The following is a 23,921-nucleotide window of genomic DNA, read 5'->3' on the forward strand; positions in this document are numbered from 1 at the left end:
AAAATACATATGAATGTCCTCACAGTATACCTGTTTGCTTTAACATTTAAAAGTATGTTAGATAACCGTTAAGAAAAAAATAATTTAAAAAATAAATGCAAACAACTCCTCTTTGTTATTTAGAGTAATCCTGTATCATCCACTCCTTTGAGTCCCCCAAATTAAGATGGATGGAAAGATTGATCTGACATTTTGAGATCATCACTTTCAATGTTCTACTTTTCATACTCAATATCACAGTACTTAAAAAAGCTAAGTTTGTAGAAGTGGAAGTTTACCAATGTGTACTTTTTGTTCACTGTTTTTTAGGCTCTCAGACTAATCATGAAACACTAACAGAAATATGCTGGCTTTGGCAGAGATAAAAGTTGTATAATTCTGGAGTTGGACAGGCTTCTATCTCAGTCACTTCCTATCTAAGTGGCCAACCACATTGTTTGGCACAGCCTTGGCACTCAGGAAATGGACATTGTTGTGATGGTGTTTTTTATATGATTTTCTTTAGTTTTGAATTTTGCGTATCTTAATGATACCTAATATCTTAGTCCCAGAAAGAATGTGATGCAATTTTGAGGACAGCTCCTTCCTTTAGAAAAACTAATATCTAACTTTCAGTGTCATTTGCCTAATATTTTTCATTTCTTTCATTTACTCTTCCAAAAATACAGTTAAGAAAATGCAAAGCAAATGACAGCCTGGTAGAAACTATCCAAAACACATCTGTCAGACAAAAGATTTGAATCAAGAACATGTAGAGTTCCTACAAATCAATTCCAAAAAAAAAAAAAAAGAAAGAAAGAAAGAAAAAGAGAAAAAAAGCAGACAATCCAATCAAAGAAGAAACAAAAGACATCAACAGATACCTCAAAAAATAGTTTAAATGGTGAATAAAAACGTACTCATTGTTAGAAAAATTCAAATTAAATCCACAACGAGATATTACTGCACACCTGTTAGAATGCCTAAAATTAAAAAGGCTGGCTATACCAAGTGTTTGAGAAAATGGAACATTTGGAACTCTCATACAATGCTCAAGGGAAAGGAAAATTGAATAATCACTTTGGAACAGAGTTTGGCAATTTCTTAAAAAGTTAAAATCACACTTTTCTATGGCTAGTCATTCTATTCCTAGGTACATGCTCTATAGAAATGCATGCTTATGTCTATACAAAGACTTGCACCTAAATGTCCAAAGCACCTTTATTTGTAATACCAAAGACTGGAAATGACTCAAATGTTCCTCAACAGATGAATTGATACACAATTGCAGTGTGTCATACAATAAAAAGTACTTAACTGTTAAGGGACTGTTGAGTGATCTAGCACCGATGGGTAGCTTCATGGTTAGAGAGAGTGGCTATAAAAAATGTAATTAGTTATGAAAATATTGTCATCTAAGTATGAAGCAGACAAATTGAAATGTGGCTGCCACTTGTAGTTCTCAAAAGAAAACTGATTTCCTGGCAAGTAGTTATTCATTTTAGTGAATCCTGAGGAGACTTACAATAAACTCTCTCTCTCTCTCTCTCTCTCTCAAAGTAAATAAATAAAAGACATTTAAAAAACCTTAGCATATGTCCATATCATGTTTTGGTTATTTTCTTTCAATGCTAATTTGAAGCAAATAATGAATGACCTGGCTTTGTTATTTGTAGTATTACACAAATATAAGTGTGTTTAACATTTTTGTGATAATCTTGTCAAATAGTATATATATTTTTAATTTTTTTAACGTTTATTCATTTTGAGAGACAGATCGTGAGTGGGGAGGGGCAGAGAGAGAGGATGACACAGAATTGGAAGCAGGCTCCGGGCTTTGAGCTGTCAGCACAGAGCCCAATGCGGGACTTGAACTCAGCGGACTGCGAGATCATGACCTGAGCCAAAGTCAGACGCTTAACTGACTGAGCCACCCAGGTGCTCCTCACATATAATATTACTTTGTGTGATTTTTAAAGTATAAATGCTATACTTACATTTTTAAAAATTTGACACTAATTACAATGTAGTTTTAAGCACAACCGATATGAACAAAGTTGCATAATAAATTGATCTGCCTCTTATTTTTGTTTAACATCTGTTTTGTTTGTTTGTTTGTTTGTTTGTTTCCAAACAAACAGGTTCCTCTCCCTTGGGCTTATGTCCCGAGAAGCCTCTGAACCCAATTAGCCTTGCTTTCCTTCATCTCTGCTTCTTCAGGACTTTTCAGAATTTCTCAAGCATTAAGGTAAAGGCTGTTTCCAAATTCAGAATTCCTTAAAGAAGGAGTCATTTAGTGCTCCTACTAAATGCTTTCCCACTGCTTCAGGTGCATATTGGATGTACTTGCTGACCCGTTTGTGGTTGTAGAGACCATGTTACAAGTGCTGGCTGGTGAGTTGTGAGTAGAACTGATCAGTAGCAGGGTGGGGATCTGGGCACCTCCTTGTGACTTTCAGACCCATTTAGGATTTTTTTTTTTCTTTAGGAATGATGATAAGAGAAGTCTCTGAATGACTGATGAACAGAAGCCCTCTGCCCCACTGATAGACCTGTCACATAAGTAAGAAAATAATGAAAACTTTTATGATTTTAAATCACTATGACTTGGAGGTCATTTGCTACCACAGCATGAAGAGCCTGTCTTGAATTGATGATATGGCATCATAATATTACATTGTTACAGTGGCATTGCTTTAATATTCTTAGGAATGACTCTAATGACTCTAATGGTAGAATTTTTGCCATCGGAAAGGGAGCAAGAGATCCCATGCTGGGGAGTAATACACCTGAAAGCATGTTATATAAACAGCTACATTTTCAGCCTATCTGCAGGGTTGGTGGCTGATGATGGATATTCTGTGTTTTCATTTTTTGCCTGAGACCAAAAATGCAGGGTGTCAACTGAAGACTATATCTGCTTCAAATATTTTTCTTTTCACGGCAATTTCTTAACATTCTGATTCTCAGACATTAAAAACAAAGGCAGCTGGTGGAAGCCATTGGACTGCAGGACCTGCTACTTGAAGCACAACACCACAGGAGGCTTTTTTTCTGTCTCTGACAATTGGGATTCGTGCAAAAAGAGGTAAGTGGAAGCTACTTCACAATTATCACAAGGCTTAGAAATAAAATGCCCAAGTATACATTGATAACATTGCCCAAGCTTCTCTGAAAAGAATTTCTGAAGGTTAAGTAGGAAGACTAAATCGTTAGAGTGATGACAGCACCTCACCAATAATTTTGTAAAATATGACTAAAAGTATTGGAACAAGAATAAAGATTTTAGATTTTTTGGTGGGAAGGGAACACACACAAACACAATGACTAGTCTTCGGTTATAGGCAAATCAGATCTAAGTGCTTAATATGAAAATCAGTTACCTGCCAGAGACTCAAAAACTTTTTACGAATAATTTTTCAAAGGCACTGTCAAATCTTTCCGTAAATAAAGCGAGATGTCAAATCAGCAAAGAATTAAAATGTATTTATTAAAAAAAAAAAGCTCAAGCAGAAGGGCATCTGATGTTTTACAGACATTCCAACACCTTCAGGAAATTTGAACTCACACCAAAGGGTCTGATAGTCATTTGAGTCTCCATCTGTAACTGGAACATGTGTGCACACAATGTACATTGAATCACTCCAGTGGAAAAAAAAAACACCCTGGTTTTAAATTATAGAAGGCTTCAACCATTCTTCTTAACCACAAAGTCTTTGGCAGCTTGACACAGAGTGACTTAGAGTGATCTGGTCAGAAAGCTTCCTTTGGTGCTAGAAGCCACAGTGCTGAGCTACAAGCAACTGCTCCTCCAGGGACAGTGACTGCAAAGTAACCCAGAAGAAGTCTGAGACTGAGGGACAGTTTTGGAAGCAAACGAAGAGAGGCATTACTTGTTCTGATGTGTGGCACATAGTCACTTCTCAGTCTAATAATTTGCTTCATGTTGTCAGCTAGATGCCCGGATTTGGATGTGCTGAAGTTAATTTTCACATTTGTTTTTTTGTAGCCAAAAGTATCCGTGCCATATCCAAGTTCTTGAAATACATAAAACAGTCCTCTAATTTATATTGTGGGCGTAAAATAATTGGAAAGCTTAGATTTCACTGGAGTAAATTCACTATCAGATTGTTTATGAGAAATCTATGTTAAAGGCATTAAGTTTTTGGCTACAGTTTATTATAATTTTCTTGTACCGGATAGGTGCTACCTAACATGCATTATCTCATTTACCCTTTATGGCAAACCTGCTATTATTATCCCCATCCTATGGGTGAGAAACTGAGTTTTAACAACATTGCCCTTTGCTCAGTGTCACGTAGCTTGGAAACAGGCAAAAGGCAGCCTCCAAACTCAGTCCTAATTCTTAACTCCTGTTCTTTGTTGCTGTCTTAGATACTTCCTCCTTTTGTACTTTTATAAAGTACTAGTTTCTCTTAAAAGGAGCACCTGGGCATCTTTGAACATGATAATTAGTACTCATATCAGGGTTTTCCTTGAATGGAAATGCAAATGGTTGAGTGCTCCAAAGCACAGACTCTGAAGCAAGGACCACCATTTCCTCACTGTGAGATGGTGAGTCGATGGCGTACATCCCTGTAATTCCATTTCTGTGCCATATGGCCTTCTTGGGGAGATTCATTTACTTTATATTTATAAAGCCCTAACGCTGTTCAGCAGATAGTATGCAAATGTAGGTGTTACTACTAGCATTAATGTGTCTGTGAATATCATAGTCACATATCTGAATAAATCATAACTCACAGACGAGTTATCCCAGCTCAGCCACCCAAATGACACCAAAAGCCTTTTTCAGGTTAAGTAGAAAGCCTCACTGCAGCTGTGACTCCAAGAAGTCCCAGCCCTGAGCAGGACACAATGAAAAAGTGATAGTGTCCCACACACTGACTCCTAAGCTTTTAACTCAAACTCTGCTCCCTGCCCCCCTCAAAAAGAAACATGACATAGTAATCCCTTTCTGAACTTTATCTTACATTTCAACAACTCTTTGGGCCATCTCAGTTGCTACAGTTCAAATTTCCTGCTGGTCAGGTAGCACCAATATCTGCATTTCCCTTTTATTCCCGGCACATCATCTCAGGGCTTTCTTCACTGAGGACGCACTTCCAGATTTGGGGTGAAAATTGAAACTGTAGAGCAGCAGAGGGACAGCAGAGCGGGGAACATGGAAGGGCTCATTAATCAGGATCCAGAACTGCCACTGATTACAACTCTGGGAAGTGGGGCACATTCTTCCCTGAGGGTGAATGTGCTAGTGCTGGCCTTCTTTCTTCTTTTCTCTTTTCCTGTGGTGCCTCAAAAAATGTGCACGCTCTGGCTCCTAGCCAGTGGGGTGATTTCTTTGTTTAAGAGAAAGTGTAAAGTATTTTCACATTAAATGAAGAACTTCAGACATCTCCAGGAATCTTTCCTTCAAGGGCTTGTTAAAATCCAACAAAGACCCATTTGTACTTTAAGAGAAGCTCTTCTCCCTTCTCTGGGTTGCCTTGGGGATTTTCATTTCTTTCTGCAACATTACTCCATTTTGTTCCTCTTCTCAGAAGAATTATGGTCAAATGCATTTAAAAAAATTTTTCTTCAACCCTTGTATCTCTGTTTATTCTTATTTAATCTGTGTTATTAGTATTCATGTTAAAAAACAAAACCCAAAGACATCTGAGTTGATTTTAACTGCCTCCACCCTCACTGGGGGTGACAGAAATGTTTATTCTTGATTTTTAAAGTCACAAAAATCATGAGAGATTTACTAAGAATACTAGTTTTTTCTGAGTTTGTGGTTCCTCATTCCAAATTTTGTAAGACTCCTAGGTATCTCGAGTCTTCACAAGAGGTATCAGGAAATAAATTTAGGAGTAAATATCTAAATGAAAGGTAATTGCTGTAATTATAATTATCAGGGCATACACATATACCTTGCCTTTTTGAGTGGTGAGTAAAAAATATTCTTCACAAGCATGAAGAAGATTGTAAATTGTGCAAATATCTTCTCCCATTCTGTGGGCTGCCCTTTACTTTTGTTGATTATTTCCTTCACTGTGCAGAAGCCACATTATAAACTTTGGGAAGTTAAGAGTTCGTTTGTTGCTGTGTCCTCTTTAGCCAGCAGAGTGCCTCCCATATATTAGACCCTCAAAACATGCTGTCTGGAGGAATAAATGAATAAACTTAAAAATGATAAAATATCCAGTCTTAAAAATCGATTTGACTTGGTTATTTTCTCTCTTATTATTAAGCACTTGAACTTGTTCCCACCACCATTTGTATGTTAATTCACCATAGACTGTACACCATGACACCTTTAGTAAGGAAATGAATGCGGCATTTCCCCCTAATGTGGTGGACTCACATTGTATTTCCCAGTCTTCTTGAGTATCATGTCCGAAGGATCGATGCTGCATAGACATTTAGGTCTACATGGCTGCATGGCCTATCTGTAGTTGTTGTCAGTAGCCTTCTCAGAATTGTACCCCGTGACAAATTCAATCCTATCCCTTTAGTGTAACATGAAGAAGTAGACTTTATTATTGTTGGAAAATTCCCTCTTGACACTAAAAAAAAAAAAATGTTCAAATGAGGTCATTTCCTGCTTAAATACATTTCAGTAATTCCTCTGAGGTAATATCAGCTAATTAAGGTGCAAGACGGTGGTTTGTTTTCTCACTGCATAAAGAAGATGAAAATAATGCCATTCATATGATTTAAGTAACTGAAAAATTACTTGTTTTGAACATGTTGTAGACCGTCTGTTCGAACTTGGGGGGCACATTTAAACAGGGAAACTGGAAACTATTTATCTTAAATAAATCTATCATCTGTCAGTCAATTGATCCTCTGTCTAAACTATTTATGAGATGAGCAGCCAAGGTTGAGAACCACTCCCATTACAAACTGGTTCTTCCTTAAGGAGGCTCTTTTTCAAAAGTCCTCTCAATGAGTGGCTTTTTCTCTTGCACATTCTAATACCACAGGGCCTGGAGATGGGGAAAATGCACTTTGCCACTTCCAGGCAATCTTTCCTCCTTCTTTCATCAATCCTTCCAGTTTTAAAGTTCATGCTGTGAGCTCATATTACCCTTCCTTATTGCACTCCTTTATGTATCTCCAGGTCATTCTCTCTTTTCCTTTCAAGAGATAAAAATCACTGTGTTCTGGGGCGCCTGGGTGGCGCAGTCGGTTAAGCTAAGGGTCCGACTTCAGCCAGGTCACGATCTCGTGGTCCGTGAGTTCGAGCCCCGAGTCAGGCTCTGGGCTGATGGCTCGGAGCCTGGAGCCTGTTTCCGATTCTGTGTCTCCCTCTCTCTCTGCCCCTCCCCCGTTCATGCTCTGTCTCTCTCTGTCCCAAAAATAAATAAACGTTAAAAAAAAAAATCACTGTGTCCTAAACTACTCCCGTTTTATCCTTGGTCATATAATGCTTCCGTCTAGCTTCTCAGTGCCTTGACCTTACGTCCCCTAAAAGGGTCATCTTCTATCAACACAGGACAATCAATACTCAGGTTTTAGCATATAATTTCTTTGTACTAACAACTCTTAATTTCCAAAGCTTTCCATTTCAGGAATCTGTCTCCGTGACCATTACCTTTTGTCTTTCTAATTCACACATATTTGTATTCTACTGGGACCAAAGTCAATTGCTCACACCACTTTTTCACTGTCACCCAGTTGTCATTGTCCCTTTCTTATTCACCCAATTTACATCTTGTGACCCATCCTTATAATTACTCCCTCTTCCCTTGCATTGTATCTGTCTTACAGAATTTCATCCATGGCTAATCCATGGTTAAATCCATCTCTCTGCCTACTCCACATCTGCTCCCATACAGCTGAATACGGCTGCAGAAAATCACAACCATAATGACTGTCTTCCTTTAAATTTATGATCTCTAATCTCAAGTGGGCTCTTAATGCTGCCTGGCAATCATATTATATTTCCCTAGTACATTCATTCTCCCACTCTCCCTGAAAAATACTTCCTACTTTTTCTTCTCTCCTCAAACTTCTAATACTTCCTTTTAAATCCTAAGTCCCAGCTGATGACTGCTTCCCGAGAAAATAGAAACAAGCAGAAAAGAGCTTCCACAGCCCCTCCTTTCATCTGTTGCTTTGACAGTGTTTGACTTAAGCGTGTTCCTATCTAAAGACAATTCCTCCACTTGGCTTTCTCTTCTATTTATAGACGTTGTTCTCCTTCCTGTGTCATTTCCCTCCACTTTCTACTACTTCATTTATATCAGTGTACAAACATGCTCTTATTTCTCCCATCTTAAAAAATGACTTTATTGACCCTGTCCCCAATTAGCTTCCACTGAATTTCTTATTTATTTTTGTACAAAAACTTTCAAAATGTTGTCTGAATTAACAGTCCCCAATTCTTCTCCTACCTTTGTCTTTTAAACCCTTTCCAGTCAAGTTTTGAAGTCACCACTCTAATGAAATAGCTTTTATTAAATCACCAGGGCCCTCCATAGTGCTAAATCCTAATCAGGTTTTGTGTACTATCTCACTTGACCCAACATCAAAATTTGATATAGTGGATCACTCCCTTTTCCTTGAAAGTTTCCCTGTGTGGATTCCAGGATATTACACTCTTCAGGTTTTCCTTTTTTACTCTCTCTCTCTCTCTTTATCCTCCCTCTACGGCTCTTTGTAGATTGCTCTTAATTTTCCTGACCACGAATTATTGGAGTACACCAGAGCTAAGACTTCAAATTCTTCCCTTCTATCCTTATACTGACTATCTTTACAGTTTTATCTTTTTCATGATTTCAGAAATAATTTTTCTACTGACAACTCTTCAGTGGATATCTCCATCCTGGACTTCTCTCAGCTTAAGTTCTCTCCACTTAGATACCTAATAGGCTCCTGAAACTTAGCAATTCCTAAATCACACTCTTACCCTTCCCACCGACCTGCTCCTCACAGAACCTTCTCCGTATCAGGAGTTGTAACTCCACACTTCCATTTGCTCAAGGCCCAAATCTCTGGAGTCAATTTCTCTCTCTTTCTTTTATAAGCTGCTTTCAGTCCATCACAAACTACTGCTCACTCTATCTCTAAAATACATCTACAGTGCAAACATTTTGCATTCCCTTTACTTCTAACAATTTAGTCTAAGTCATTGTTTCTTGAATGAATAATTACAATATCCTTCTAGCTCGTATTCTCTGTGTTACCCTAATAGTTTATTATCAATATAGCTGACTTACACAGCATATATTCAAACATGTCACTCTTCCACATAAATAGTCCAATGGCTTCTCATCTCACCTGGAGTAAAATCCACAGTGTTTACATTGATCTGCATAATCTGGTCCTGTCTCTATCTCTTTGGTCATCTTTGCTGGTTGCTCCATTCTGGTGATACTGGCTACTCTGCTCTTCTTCTCACACTCTGATGCATAATCTGCCTTCAAAACTCTTGCGCTCATTTCCTCTCCAGAATCCTCTCCAGTTTCTAGCGTAAATATACAGGACTAGCTTCCTTTCTTGATTGTAGTGCAAATAGCCTCAGTGAAGCATTTCCTGGCCACTATAATTAAAATTCCATTCTCTTTTTATTTTTGTCTGTAATACCTTTCAATATCTAGCTTACTATATATTTTACTTTTTTATTTCATCTATTACCTATTTCCTTTTTATAGAGGATAGACTTCATTCTCTTGTGTTATCTACTATAGTTCTGGGCATTCAGTAAATATTTGTTGAATGCATATGAACGAATAAATGCATATAATGATGTTTCTGATTACCAACCATGCCAAAGGCAGTATTGAGATATTTGTGTGTGGGGCGAGGTGGGGTAGTGGGGGGTGGGGGAAGGGAAGAATGACAACAAGATACAAAAAGAAAAAAACTGATTTTATTTTATTTTATTTTTTTTTATTTTATGAAATTTATTGTCAAATTAGTTTCCATACAACACCCAGTGCTCATCCCAAAAGATGCCCTCTTCAATACCCATCACCTCCCCTCCCCTCCCTCCCACCCCCCATCAACCCTAAGGTTGTTCTCAGTTTTTAAGAGTCTCTTATGCTTTGGCTCTCTCTCCCACTCTAACCTCTTTTTTGGAAAAAAATGATTTTAAATGTTTCAAAAAGATTGCAGTGAAATAGAAGACTCTACCTGAGAATTCTGTTAGTATATTCAAGGAGCTAAAACACGAGTACTAATTGTGAAGGAGTCTTTCCTATATTTAAGCTATACAGCTTACATGATACTAATTTTTAAGAATATTCATTCTTTATAAATGTTTAATGAAATGTTAAGGTGAAATTCAATGCATTCTCAAATACTCAATAGCTAAACACCCAGTTTAAATAAAATAGAAAACTAACAGGGCTCTACTAGCAAAGACAGAAATAGAATAATGATTTGGAACTTCTTGCTTAGTGATATTTATTAATTTTATGGTGTTATTCCTTTATGGACTAAAATGGATAATGTAACATTTAGGGCCACAATTAAGTACTACTGTATGAAGTGAAGAAACCTGTCATACATGATGTAAATTCTGCACTTGGAATTTATGTAGAATACTGTACAATTCCATTAGCCCTTACAAGTTCCTTTTTACTCTAATCAGTTATTGGTACTTTATATGCTTGCAGGATTTTTGTACCACATTGTTAATCAGTCTCTGCTGTCTCTCCTGCCAGTAAGTATAGAGTTACTTCTGAAGACTAGATCTTCTTTCTTCAGTGAGTGAAAAGCAACCAGAGACAGCTTGAAGAATTCCAAATGCTGTCAGCACAAAAAAAAAAAAAAAAAAAACAACAAAAAAAAACCCAGATGGAATTAACCCAGGGAGGAGAAAGGAAGTGGAAAAGAGCAGTCACATGAGTTCGTGGGCCTGGCTTTTTATCATGCCTACTCTTGGGGCCACATCAGTGGCCTTGTTTTTGTGCCAGAAGCAGTGCAAGTCATAATTAGAATATGGAATATTGCAAAGAGAGGGGAAAAGGCCCCATCTGTGCAGCCACTTTAACTACAAGCCCAGAACCTGTTTTACAGCTGAGGCACAAAGACTGTATTAATACGTGTGGTTAGTTCTTCTCCATACATACTGTAGATTCATTGTGTCTGCTTTTCCTTGGTGGAGCCAACACAGACGTAAAACATTGTGTTCTCTTTTTGCTGTTACACTTCCTTTCTCACCAGATGCAGCAAACTCCTTCCTAAGCCTTTCTGTCTGTACTGCTCAGCATGTTGACACCAATCAGCTTGCAAGTGAGTGGGCTGTCAGCGCTGGATATTTTCTCCTCCATTGTCACTGGTCTAATGACATCCTCTGGTTTATGCACTTTTCTCTCCAACACCACCATAAGCTAGAATAACTCACTCAGTCTGGGTGTTAGGCACCTCTCCTATAATTCATGCCAAGGAAAGGAAATCCCTAGACTTAAGGACAAATAGTGTAGCATATGTACAGGGTACTGTGCAGTCTCCATGTGTAAACTTTCCATTTTAATATAATGAAATAAAGCATTTCAATGTGTACGGTGATTTTTTTTTTTTTTTGCAGATAAGTAATTAGAGATGAGAGATCCAAGTACAATAGGACCATTATTTCTGAAATCACCATGAGAGTGAGAGTCTTATATATTTAGGTGGATTTTGGAGTCTAGAATGCTATGAGAGTTGAACAAATGATTGTTAATTATTAGTTAAACACAAATGTTTATTGAGTCATAAATCTAACGGATATCTGTGGGAATATTCTTAAGATAACAATAATTTATTGGTACCAGATTTATGAAGATAATTGAGATCCCAGAAGTAAGTCCATGAATATACTCTAAACTATTCTTTGGTAAAGGCAGCTAGAACAGACAATAAGAAAAGGATAGTCTCTTCAAGAAATGGTGTTTGAAAAATTCAATATGCATATGCACAAGGAGGATATTGGACCTTTATCTTACGTAATACACAAAACTATAAACTCACAATGTGTTACAAAAGGTAAATGTAAGAACTGAAATTGTAGAACACCTGCAAGAAAATATAGAGGACAAGCTCTTGACATTGGTACTGGCAATGATTTTTTTGGATATTTTACCAAAACACAGGGAACAAATGCAAAAATAAATGAGACTACATCAATAAAAAACTCTGTTCAGCCTAGGAAATGATAAACAAAATGAAAAGACAACCTATGGAGTGGGAGAAAATATCTTCATTCCACATATCTAACAAGGGGTTAGTATCTAAAATATATAAGAAGCTCATAAAACTCAATAGCAAAAACACAAATAACAGGATTAAAAATTGGGCGAAGGACCTGAATAGATATTTTTCCCAAAGAAGTCATACATATATATGAAAAAGTGCTCAATACCACTACTCATTCAGGAATTGCAAACCAAAACTACAATGAGATATCACTTCACACCTGTTAGGATGTCTTTTATCAAAAAGTGAGAAGATATTAAGTTTTGGTGAGAGTGTGGAGAAAAGAGAACTCTTTTACCTTGTTGGTGGAATGTAAATCTGCATAGCTATTGTGAAGGTTCTTCAACAGTATGAAGGTTCTGAAAAAGCAATCCCACTTCTGAGTATATATCTAAAAGGAATGAAATGAGTATGTTGAAAATATGTCTGCCCACTAATGTTTATTGGATCATTATTTGCAGTAGCCAAGGTATGGCATTAATCTGTGTATCCATTAAGAGATGAAAGTGTGGTGTATATATACAGTGGAATATTATTCACCCATAAAAGAGAAACATATTCTGCCATTTGTGACAACATGGATGAAGCTGGAAAACATTATGCTAAGTGAAATAAGGCAGACACAGGAATATAAATACTACATAATCTCACTTACATGTGGAGCCTAAAAAGTTGAACTCATAAAGCCAGAAAGTGGAAAGGTCGTTGCCAGGAGTTAAGAGTAGGGGAAATGGAGAGGGTTGGTGAAAGGGTACAAATGTTCAGTTGTAAATTGAGTAAGTTTTGGGAACCTAATATTTAGTGTGATGACTGGAGTTAATAATACTCTATACTTGAAATTTGTTAGGAGAGTAGATATTCACATACATGAAGGTGAGTATGTGAGGTTATAGATGTACTAATGTACTTGATAGTGGTAATCATTTCACAATGTATGTGTAATTAAATCATCACATTGTACACCTTAAGTATCCGTTTATTCTTGGGTCGATAATCATCAATCTCAGTGGCTAGAAAGATAATAAGAGCCAACCGTCCATTGTCAGGCTCATTGCAACCAAGTTATCATAGGATTCCTCTCTGTTTATATGACACATCTTAAATATTATGACAAAATCCATGCATGTGTTTACCATGAAATTTCCTCTTCATTGGTACACAGGAATACAATATTTTCTGGCTTTCCTTGAGTTTTGTTGCAACCTGAAGTAGACACTGTTTTTGCCCTGCTCATTCCCTCGGCTCTCTTTAACTAGTCTGTGTGTGCATGCTGCAGCTTTGACATACCTTGCTGCTAACGGCTGACACTTTGAACTTCAGACATTTGCTTTGGGCACTAGTGCTGCCTCACCTGCAAGATGTGGAATGCCCATGACTTTCACATCTCTTTTTACGTTACCACATCCAGTGGCACAGCCCGTCATAAGTGACTCAAGTGCACTCATACTTGGCTTTCTTCTTCCTCTCATCCATTACTGATTTGGGGCGAGATCGAATCCTAAATAAATAACTTGGATTTAAATTGTTGGCTTAAGATCTGCTTCTCAGAGAAACCAACCTAAAAATAGTTACTGAGTTTTGATGAATGAAACTGTAAAAGGCAATACATCACTTCTAATCTGAGATACCTAAAAGTGAATGTGCCTCTTCTATTTTTCTCCTTTGACAAGTTTGGAGGCCATGTTTTGAAAGCATCCTGTATTCTTGAGTCATGGTTTGGTGGAGCTTTGTTTCTGAGAACTTCTTTCTCTCTTAGACTTTTATGACTAATAAATAAACCTTGATTATGCAGCTACTGAACCATCAAGGTGGTTCTTTTAAGTTAATGCAACATAGCCTATCCTATCCTGACTAATAAAGCCCTTTTATTGCTTTTATATATTAATATCTTCCTCCTTCCACTAGATTTGGAGAAGAATGCGTGACTTATATATCTTTATATAGTATTTAATGCCTAGGCATAATAAATATATATAGAATGTATACATTTATATATTTAGATATTATTTATATATATATATTATATATATATATATAATATATATATATAAAATCTGTATATATAGAACAGTGGCTGAATAGTTGGATGGGTTAATGCTCAAATGAATTAATGAAAAGTAAGTAGCAGGAATATTCCCACAATCCAGGTAGATTGACTCCGGTGTCAGAAGTAATAGCTCATATACCTTAGCAAAGTCTGTTACCATGTAAAAATAACCTCATAAAGTCTCATAGTTTTAGGATAAAATCAATACTTAGATCTTTAGAAATATACTGCCAATTCAAAATAGTTGAGTTAGAAAGTCTTATGAGAAGCTGACCAGATTTGTTTTTCAGATATTATACTATTTTCTTGGCCTCTGATCTTGGGGAAGTGTTGGCACATGGCTCCAGTTCCTGCTTCTTAGATTTGCTTCCTGAATGGAGAAACCCTGGGCACTGTTTTCCTTTGTTCGGGTGGTTAATTATGTTTCAGGGTGGTACTCACAGGGCAGAACACTTTTATAGCTACTTGCTTCAATCTGGCCTCTCTGCCAATCCTTGTTCCACTTGTGGTCAGTGAACCCAAACTCTGGAGAGGTTACTTTCCCACCCAAACTGCCCACCCAGGCTGGGAGCTTGCATTTAGCATTCACTTTCCCTGTCAATTTCATCTTTTTCCATTTGCTTTTACTCTCCTCTGGTTCTCATCGAGTTGAACCCAGCATGGTTTTCCCTTAGTTAACTGCTGTGTTGTTCTAGGCATTAATATCATTGTCAGCACAGTTGTGTGAACAAGTTTTATTGGTTATTTTGGGCTTTTTCTGCCAGTAGGAAGACTAAGTCTATAATAGTAATCAAATGCCTCAGAGAACTATTTATTCCATATTTGTCACTTGCCAATTCCATGGAAGAGGATTTCAACTTCCTATTTGGAATAGTACTATTTCTGATTTTACAAATTAGTAGAATATGAATGAAAAGTATAGAAGAGAAAATAAATTCCACCTATAATCCCATAACTCAAAAATAAACACAACTCAAATTTTGATATAATTTTCAGTCTGTTTTATTCCTTAGCATTTATGAATTATTAATATATATATAAACAGATGTACACATACCCATACTTTTTTCTTCAAAATTGAGATTGTAGCACATAGGCAATTTTAATTTAACATCATTGCATAAATTTCCAAAGTCTTTAATTTATTGTTACATGATATGATTTCTAATGACTACAGGAATTTCTTATATGAATGATTTACCTTATATGTAAACCGTTCACTTTCTCATGCACATACAGAATGTTTCTCATTTTTTGCTCTTATGGATATTTTCAGATTAACTGTTTATATATATATGTCAACATGTGCATGTAAAATTATTTACTTAAGATCATTTTCTAGAATTGTGTTCTCTGGGCAAACATGTACAAAAGCTTTTAGGTCTCTTTACTAAAGCAGATTTCTTTCCTACAATGTTTTGACAATATATTTCATACCTTAAATAGCAGGAATCGTTATTGTTCATAACCTTCATAAAACATATTAAAATTAGATGTCTTTGTGGATGTAATTTGCATTTCTTTGAATAATATATGATTTGTATACTCAGGTCTCAGATTCAGTATCTCCTGTAGATTACTCATATGTTCTTTTTCTTTCTCTTTTCTTCCAAATTTTTGTTGTTTTCTCTTTGTTTGATCTCTGATTTTTCAGATTAGAGGCTTTCCTAAAATGCTTGAGAATTATGGTTTCTTTACTGTTTTTAAGAGTGAAGAGCCTGCAAATCTTGTTATAAGCTCTGTGTGCGTATGATGCCTATTGATCCCAAGATTCATAGAAAAATTGCTAGACCAGGCCATTTGCTGGGACTCCCTTTGTGTCAGTCTCTTTACTCTTCTCTTGGTGTGATTAGATTTCCCATGAAAGTTCTCACTGGGCAGGTTGCAGGTGTTCCTCTGGTCTCCCTGGGTTGTTGTTGCTGTTGTTGTTGTTGTTGTTGTTGTTATAGCACACCTGCCCTAAATTTTCTTGATGTCCCTCAGTCCAGAGATCCTCTCTTTCAAGTTTCCAGAGAGTGGGCCCTTAGACATCCCATAGGGCAAGGGACAGGCGGACACAGGGCAGAGTGGGAGAGGGAATCTAGACAGACGTCTGTTCTCATCCAACCTTCAATTTCCCAACCACCTCCCTCTCTCCAAAAGCTACCTGTGGACATTAATTCCTGAGTCTTTTGAGGATTCTATACTGAACTCTAGGACAAAGCACTCACTTATATGCTTTCCAGGCCGTAAAGTCCTGTTTCTATTATTTCTATTCCTATTTTCTCCATCCTTTGCACTTACGTCTACTAAAATTGTGTCTTTTTTTAAATGTTTTTTATTTATTTTTGAAGGAGAGAGAGAGCAAGCAAGCAAGTGAGGGGCAGAGAGAGAGGGAGACACTGAGTCCAAAGCAGGCCCTAGGCTCTAAGTTGTCAGCACTGAGCCCCATGCAGGGTTCGAACTCATGAACCACAGGCATGACCTGAGCTGAAATTGGATGCTCAACCAACTGAGCCACCCAGGTGCCCCTAAAATACTGTCTTTATGATGCAACAGCAGGGTTTCAGGAGACAGAAGTATTGGATGTTCAAAGCCATCTTTGTAGTTAGGCATCTGTCTTATCTATAACACATATGATAAATTATTTTTTAAAATGCAAATGGGAAATTTCATAATTTAAGTGGTTGAACTTATTAACATTAATCATCATAAGCAATATGACTAGACCTACTTTAGTAATTGTTTTATACATTCTCTTTATACTACCTTCCTATGTCTCTTATTTTGTCCTTTGCTTTCTTTTTCTTTCATTTAAAAAATCTATGACAATCTCTAGACACTTTATTCTACATATTATTATAAAATCAAACACATTAACAACTCAATTTAACCTTTTTTAGGTAAATTTAACAGAGGAGAATGTTTTAATCTTTATTCCCTATCTTTGAATATGCAATTTGTAAGTACATTAAAAACTGGGATTGTGAGTAACTTATTCTGTGAGTTTTCTGCAAGACAAGCAAATGTTTCTAATAAATTTTAATTTGATAAATGAGTGATGTCTTGCAGTACAAGTAGTACATGATGCCGAATGTCACATGATCACAACTCAGTCAATAGTTCTTAAAATCCTCTTTGATCTACAAGTGCTTTGGATTGCAAATGTGATTCCAGAAAGAATTACGCTTGCAAACCAAGGTTTTACTGTATAGACATAAATGATGAAGATTGTTTGAAGTATAAATATTACTGAAGCATAGTTGACTTACAGTGTTACATTAGTTTCAAGTGTACTATATGGTGATTGGACAATTCTCTATATTATGCTCTGCTCATCACAAATGTAGCTACTATTTGTCACCAACAACACTATTACAATACCATTGACTTCATTCTGTGTGCTGTACCTTTTATCCCCATGAATTATTCATTCCATAATTGGGATCCCATATTTCCCACTCGTCTTCACCCATTTTTCCCATTCTCCTACCACCCCCGCCCCTCTCCTCAGCAACCATTAGTTGTCTGTATTTAGGAGTCTGTGTTTTTGTTAGTTGGTTGCTTTTTGTTTTGTTTTTAAGATTACACATATAAGTAAAATCATATGGCATTTGTCTCTCCCTGTCTGATTTATTTCACTTAGCATAATACTTGCTAGGTCCATCCATATTGTCACATATAGCAAGATCCTGTTCTTTTTATGACTAATATTACTGTGTGTGTGTGTGTGTGTGTGTGTGTGTGTGTGTGTGAGACTTTTAACAATTAACTGTACTAATATTTTTACAAACATTGTTTAGATTTAATTTTAATTGTTTTTTTGGGCTTACATGTGATTTCTTATTATACAGTTTTCTACTTCTTGAGTTCTCCCTTTGATTCACCTCTAGATCAACTAATAATCCTCTAAGCACCTCTTTCAAGAATGCTGTTGTGTTTTCTGAATTTTGCAAAAGTGAAACTGTTTGGTGGTTGTGCCCAGTGATTTAGCTCAGTGTAGGATTTGAGGCTACTAATTTTTACCTGGAAAATTCTGTTGATGTTCTTTAGTTTTATGATGGTATTCAAATATTATAGATGTCCCTTTATTTCATAAGCTTTGATGTAAAAATAAAACTTTATTTTCTATATCTCTTTTTGAATTCTCTCAATTCCCATTCCTTAGAACAAGTGGAAAGTTTAGTTCTTCTTGAAATACCCATTTTATACTTGTTCCATATACTTACACATTGTGTGTAGCAGGGAGGGAGGCTTAGGGAATTACACATGTCTTGGTTTGCCAAGAACTGAGAGTTTTCCTAGACAGAACTTTATGTGCTAAAACTGCAGAAGTCCTAGGTAACCTGGGACATGTTGGTCATTCTAGACATAGACCATGGTCTTTGATTCCTGTGGTTTACTTTTCTGATGACTATTGTAGAAAGTTGATAGGCTCTTCAAGTTCACTTGTTCTCTTTTGCTTACCATATATGATTGGCAGACTCTTCTGCAAACCTCCCAGGTGTGTGTGCTTAAATGAATAACACAGCTCTTCATTCATTCATTCATCCATTCATCCATGTATTTTTTTTAAGATTTGGTCAGCTCCACAGAGGAACTGCTCAAGAACAAATTGTGGTTCCCTCTATCTCTTATTCATACTCTTGGGGCATATCTTCCCAGTGTAGGGATAATCCTTTTCCCTTTGTGGTTAGAAATTTATGTCCATGAAACTCAGGAAATTTTGGTTTTATCAAGAAATCCTCTAGGTTCTCCTAAGAGCTTAAAAATTGGGGGAAAATGCCCACAAAGACTTCTGGTTCCTTCCTCTTTTCCACCCTTTCTCATGTCTTTCCTGTAAGGACTCCATGTAGAGCTGTTTACCTGTTTGACAGGGAAAGAAGAAAAGAAATTAGAATCTTGAAATGGCATCCAGCCCTGTAGCTTCGGAAACACCAGTTCTCTACCAAATTTTATCCTCCACGAGAAACCTGTTCTATTTATCTTCAAAACATTGGGATTTTTTTTCTTTAGATTTTAAAAATATTTTTAATCAGAATATTAGAAGCCCTTTTGAGTTGCAATTTTAGACTTTTTTGTCAACCCAGCAAAAAAATTACCAATTAATCAGCTGACCAAGCTATGATTTAGCATATGTTCCAAAGCACAAGGGGCCCATGTAAGTGTCATCCCTGATCTTTACGATCCTTTGGTCATAATAGATTATTTTTTTGGAACTTATTGGAACACCATGTGATTGATTTTGGTATTTTCAAACACTGTATACAATGAATAGAGAAATAACATGGAATTTATTTTTCTGTAATCACTAGTTGGATACCCTTCTCTGCCTTATGGTATGCCCTTACTGTACACAGAACTTCAGACTACTCTGTATCTCTAGAAAAAGTCAAGCAGCTTGACTTTCTCAGGAATAGTTAAACTGAAGTTAATGATAGAGACTTTTCTTTCTTTCTTTTTTTCAAATTTTCTTTAACAATAGAAAATCAGCCCCCTCTAAGTAGTCCTAGAAAGTTTCCCTCAACTGCTCTTCCTCACCAATCTGCCTGTATGCCTGTTCTAGTGCCCACCAGGGGAAACAGTCCTGTTAAGGAAGAATAACAAATGTTCCTTGGCAGAGTTGAAGATGCTGGTCACATAATGTTGCCTTTCCTCCTTTATACTTCATCTGGGAAGATTGATGGGTACTGTTTAGGTGAGGAATAAATGCTAAAAGTTTGTGTAGAAGACCTATCTATCTAAGTTGCTTCTGAGTCTAATTGAATAACCCACAGTCTTCACCATTCTCACAGAATTTATTGATCTCTACTCCAAAGCACCAGGCATATTGTGACCAATAAGAGTGTTAATGTTTTGGTGATAGATTTTGACTGCATCTGTCAGCCCATCCAGTTTCCTGAGTGACAATATCTAATATAACCATGCCAATATTGTGACTTTAGCTCTATTATTTTCAGTTTTGCAACTACATTCAATGTACATTTGTATCTAAGTTTATATTCATCAATACCTGCTAAGTGGGGTTTTTTTTGTTGTTGTTTCTCATCATCCCTGTGGTTTCATGTTGAGTATTAAAGTATTTTGCTAATCACAATGTGAGATATGTATCTAGGAATTAATTTGTATGCCTTCCCTTTTGCAAATGATGTGTTATTTGCTTTTCATTCACTTTTTTTTTTTTTGGCTTTGACTGGTTCCATTAGATTTTATTTACATTTATCTTAACAGACTTCTGCAGTTAATCAAATAAATTCGCCAATAAACCCTGGATGACTGTTAAAACGATTAAATAAGCTTTTTCAGCCACGTTGCAGCTCTCCAGTCATTATACTCTTTGCCTGAATGTATTTATAAATAAATGCCTGCATCACAGCTAGCCAATTGTCAGTGGGTATTCAGGGAGAAAATGATTAAAGGAGAAATGTTTCATGTCATGTGTTTTTACTGGAAATTGTTTAGCATGGCTTCTGTTTGGTAGCTCCTTTTTGAATCCAGAATTATAGTATTAAGACTAAAGGAATCATTAAAAATTCACATAGATACAACTCCTATCACCAACCTTCTACAGTATACAATTCTTCATTTTTCTCTTTGTTTATAACGGATTGATAATAGGGACATTATCACCCTTTTTACTTTTGGGAAAATAGATCCAATGGGGCTACTTAAATTGTCTAAAGTACTTTAAGAGTAAATTATTGTGACTCAAGTTTCAGTGTTCTTTCACTTTACTATAAGCTCCCAAACTATTTTGATGATAATACATTCAGGTGTTCAAAGTCCTCTTAAGCCTCCCGTTTACACTTTCCATATTGGTGGGGGAAAGAGGAACATTTGTGATAAAAACAAAATTTCAGTGTCTAAACAAAATTTTTTCAGGGTAGTTTAAAAACAGAATTTATTGAAAAGCAAGAAAAGCAACTGTAAAATATATCCAACCCAAGATTAACACAGATAAGATGCTCTGCTTTCTTAAAAACTGCAAAATTTCCAATGATGTATGTGAGTACTGCTCAATAGCAGCTCAGTGATACTGCTAAATATTGTCTGGGATCCAGACTTCAGAGCAGAAAAAAAAAAAAACAACACTGTAAGTACCCGGGATGCATCAATTTTTGTTTATAAATATTACATTTAGTTAAGTGCAATAACTTACTTAAAAAGTGATCCTCAGTTATACATAGATATATACTTGTTTGGAATTGACTACCACTGAGTCATAATAACAGAAGAAGAAACTTGCATTTTGGACCATTTCCATCCATCGAGGTTAGTTCTTTCTGCCCAACAGGAAGTCACAGCTGATACCATGAAAGATCACTACAAGATAGTTTTCACACAATTTTAAAACTATGAATTTCCTTTGAAGGAAGGTATCTAACCAAACTTATGCCACTTGGCCTAATTCCAATTTATATATTGGGATTTAATGAAGGATTTAAAAAAAATAAAATGATTTAAAAAGAGCATTGAATCTAGTACCTCTAATATATTTTAACATCATGAAACATGTAGAAAATCATTATCTTTAATCAGCACACATTATCTGGAAGTGATGTTGGGGTCTTCGTGAAGCTTGATGACAAACACTATGATATTTTCTGTATTTTATTGAATAGTAATAAAAACATGGAGGCGCAATGTCTAAATTAATGTTTTCAAAAGTTGTAATGAGTAACTTAAACTTAACAAGTGAATGTAACTTTTTTGTATCAGTTTTAATGCTTGAAATGGCCACATGCAATAATTTCAACTGATCGGCTTTCTAAGTGTCTGTGAAACTGATTTAAACTGACAAATGCAGTCATAGCCCATGAATACGCCATGGCACGTTGGTTGTACCATGGTACACTACTTCATGTTTCTTGGCTTCTGATTGGTATACTTTTAGAGCATTGTCTACCCTGTAATACTTTGCCCTTGAATAAAGATAATAGGGAGAGCAGACCATAGAGAGTCTTAAAGGGAACTTGCAGGTCTGTTACAACCCTCAGTGCAGTTTTTCGGTCCTGTGTATGTTTGGGGTTTTTTTTTTGTTTTGTTCTTTTCCCCATTTGCACCATATTTTTCCTCGGTTCTGGCATTTCAAAAGTATTTACAAACATTTGTTGAACATTTAGTTTGTGCTACAAATTCATCTCAGTGTTTCGTGTATAAAGTAATTATCATAAACCTATGTAAGATACATGGTATTATTATTCCATTGACACTGAAAGGAAACTAAAGAACAGTGGGTCCAAGATTGCAAACTCAGGCACAGTGGCTCAGCATGTACTCTCAACCACAGTCTCTCAGACTGCTGCTCTCCTGCTTGAAGCTTTCCAAGGGACGAGAAACTAGTTCACTTGGAGTGCTACCCCATCTTTTTTTTTTTTACCCACTTCTTATGTTTAAACCTAATTTTCCTCATGTTGAGCTGCTACCTGATTCCTAATAATCACCAAAATGTGGTTCTCCCTATTACACAATGCAAAGTGATGCCTCACTAAGATTGCTGAATGTAGTGCTGCACTTGAGATATTTGGAGATAACTCTTCAAATGCCAGTGTTCTCTTATCCAGCGTTAGTATGCCCCCTTGTTATTTCTCTTGGAATGTCATGGAGACCCTTCACCTCTCCAGCAGTTCTCAAGGCAGAAATAGTCCTCTTAAGGTATGATACCAAGACTTTAGGCTAGAGTTTCTGGGATGCTTTTACTATTGTAGAACAAAGACATACATGAGTTCTATTCATAAACCTAAACTTCCACTGGTGAAAAATCAGATTCGTGTTTTGGCAGCCTTGTTACAGGGTGACACAAATTTTATATGGATAGGAAGGAAGGACCACAATACTTACTTAGGGTCTTGTGATGTGCAGGGGTTTTATGTTATCACTCCACATTAAGGGAGTCAGTAATGGAATGTCAGGGTTGCGGAGTTACTCCTTGTGAGTTCTGTCCTTTAGCCCTGCTCCCTTACAAATGAACCTACCCTTTCAAGTATTCCCTTGCAAACAGCAGTGACATATGGCATCAACTGTGCAAGTGAGAGAAATTGTGTGGTCACAGCGGGAGGCGATCAGCCAAAACAAATTGGAGGAGAGATGAGAGATTGTGAGACTGAAGGCTCTTGTTTGAACTTGGAGTTGAATGAGACCTGCCTGGGACAAAACTAGCACATGAGACAAATTAAGGAAATAAAATATTTGGAAATGTACTCTTGGAATAATAGGAGACTTCGAGGTCTGGATTTTACCCAGGGCCTGGAATTGGTGGTTCTTTGGTCTAAATGAAACATTCAGTCATTAAAAACTGAACAAATATAGTTAAGTCATGTTTAGAAGGAGAGTTTGACTCACTCTTCAACTCCTAATTCTCTGAAAACAGTATACAATTTTCTAACAATGTGATTTTAATGGTATTGAAGTGAGATTTTATTTTCCAAGTTTTAAGCCATTCTTGACAATTAAACTGAGGGTAGCCATAAACAATCTATGAAGAAAATGCCCATGTTGGGTCAGAAAATCTTAAATTGTGCCCTTGCACTGACATTAGATATTTTATCTCTCTGTTTTAATTTCTTACTGTGTAAATTGGAATTAATCTACTTATTTCACAGAATTAAATGTGATGTTTAACGGGAAAATCTTTTGTGAAGCACAACCTACTATTTAAATGTCATTTATTATCATCAATATTTATAACACTATCCATATTTCTTAAATATTCTTTCTGATGTATGAA

General features: G+C 36.4%; 1 protein-coding gene across 17 annotated transcripts in view; it reads left to right on the top strand.

Annotated features, from left to right (window-relative positions):
• Window positions 1-23,921, top strand: part of CRPPA (CDP-L-ribitol pyrophosphorylase A) — a 481,097-nt gene that overhangs the window by 441,404 nt on the left and 15,772 nt on the right. For 14 of the 17 annotated variants that reach the window (XM_053218382.1, XM_053218386.1, XM_053218374.1 and 11 more), the window contains 4 exons: window positions 2,121-2,227; window positions 2,309-2,373; window positions 2,468-2,542; window positions 2,950-3,067. The gene's annotated coding sequence lies outside the window, so the exon portion shown is untranslated. Of the gene's footprint in view, window positions 1-1,749; window positions 1,918-2,120; window positions 2,228-2,308; window positions 2,381-2,467; window positions 2,543-2,949; window positions 3,068-23,921 lie in introns of all 17 variants that reach the window. The other 3 variants (XM_053218379.1, XM_053218380.1, XM_053218385.1) reach the window with 3 other exon arrangements.

This window comes from Acinonyx jubatus, chromosome A2 (genome assembly GCF_027475565.1).
Source record: "Acinonyx jubatus isolate Ajub_Pintada_27869175 chromosome A2, VMU_Ajub_asm_v1.0, whole genome shotgun sequence".
Taxonomy (NCBI): domain Eukaryota; kingdom Metazoa; phylum Chordata; class Mammalia; order Carnivora; family Felidae; genus Acinonyx; species Acinonyx jubatus.